The sequence below is a fragment of the Oreochromis niloticus genome, linkage group LG17 (assembly GCF_001858045.2).
Source record: "Oreochromis niloticus isolate F11D_XX linkage group LG17, O_niloticus_UMD_NMBU, whole genome shotgun sequence".
NCBI lineage: Eukaryota > Metazoa > Chordata > Actinopteri > Cichliformes > Cichlidae > Oreochromis > Oreochromis niloticus.
In genome coordinates this window covers 27,007,043-27,008,981 of record NC_031981.2, presented here as the reverse complement: position 1 = coordinate 27,008,981, position 1,939 = coordinate 27,007,043, and positions in this window count along the sequence as shown.

The window sequence follows — 1,939 nt, the reverse complement described above, 5'->3', positions numbered from 1 at the left end:
CATACAATCTTTTTCATAACCGTCATATAAATAGGCAACGTTACTTACTGGTTTGGGGAGACAATAGAAGAAGATGGCAGGGGATTGGAGGAGTGATGTGCTGCACCTCAGACGCGAGGGGGCGTTAGACGATCGCAGGTCTGTTATATCAGCTCTAGATCAGACAATCGGCAAAAATCCAAGACAGGGAAATAAATAATAGCCCACATTTCTTAAAAATGGTGCACGTTGGGACATAAATCAGGGTCGAGGCTCTTTGGTCTTCAGATGTGGCTGCTGATATAGTGATTTGCCAGCGTCTGTCGCACATGTTTTGAGTGACCTTGAGATTCCAGCGAGTGACAGATTTGGTCTGTCACTGAAAAAAAAGTGTAATGCGTGAAAACTAGTGTGCACGATTGCGTTAAGCTGTGAGCAGTGTACTCCTGAATGATTGTGAGTGACATGGAGCTGGTGTTCAGACTGCGGCTCACTGAGGTGACAAAGAGGTGACAACTTGTGCTCAGCCCCAACTCATTTCTCACCTCCTTCTTTATCCCCAGAGCACGTTGTTACGGCTCGACGCTGAGGAGGAGGAAGAGGCTTAAAAAGAACCCAGGAGGCTGTTTCGTCGTGTGTGTCTGTGTGTGTGTGTGTGTGTGTGTGTGTGTGTTCCAACCACACCCATGTTGTAGCACATACCACAGCTGACTTGTGCTCTGCCCTTATTAGAATGCAACCCCATCAGTACATCCAAAAACAACAGCAACAATAATTATTGAGTTTGATTTTGCAAAACTACACCGTGTGGCTTAGTGAGTTGAACTTGTGATCATTTAATTTAAAGTAATGCAGAACCCCATCTTTAGAGGATAACCTTTGTTATTTTGTCAAAGCTACAGCTGGCAGATGTGTCATGCACAGGGAATTGCCAGGTTTCTGTGATGGACTCGCTGGTATTTAGCTGTGCCTGTGTAAAACGTGCGGCTTGCAGTTTTCTCAAGGAGTGCTGATCCAAACCACCCAAGTGAGTGACTGAATCACATTGTGACACATTTGTTACATGAAAGAAGAGAATAAAGAAAAATTAGATTTTTTAAAAAGTCAGTAAAAACTACAGGAGTTTGCATGTTCTCCCCACATCTGTGTGGGTTCTCTCCAGGTACTCCAGCTTTACTCAGAGGTGTGAATGTGAGTGTAAATGGTTGTCTGCCCAGGGTGTACCCCGCCTCTCGCCCTGCAGAAGCTGAGATAGGCTCCATCAACCCTGCAGCCCTGAACTGGATAAGCAGAAGAAAATCAATGGATAGACGGTGCTTTATTGAGACATTTAAACTTAGAGTAAGTTATGCGAACATAACTGTTAGAGAGTGTTCTCATGGACAGAGAAAAAATTTGTCTGTATCCCTCTCGGCAAATACACACAGAGTGGCGAAGACATCCGTCACTTCAGGGGAAGCAAGAGTAGCTGAGGACAGATTTTTTTTTCCATTAAATGAGACCCGCTCATCGAGATGGTCCCCAGCAAAACACTCTTCAACTCTGAAGATAAAAAGCTGTTGAGACAGGTGACGTACAGATGGAGAGATGAAGATAGAGAGATTTTACACATCATTATTATTAATATATCCAAAATAAGCATTTAATGATTTCTTATTGTTCAGCCCATAGGCACATCTACTCCATAGGAATCATTCATCATAAACAATTTCAGAATTAAATGATAAGATTGATCTAACGGAAGCATAGGAATGGTACAAGTGCGGTAAATCTGGTGATTTCTAAAGTACTTCTTAAATGTATCAAGTATCAAAACAGTCTCAGCAGTCGGGTGATTAAGCAGACTGTAACCATCATCATTTTGGTATTTTTAGCAGCTGATAAAGCATAATGTGGTGGGATTAGCAGCTTTTAGTTCTAGGACCACACACATCTTCATTTTATGTTAATAGCAGGCTCG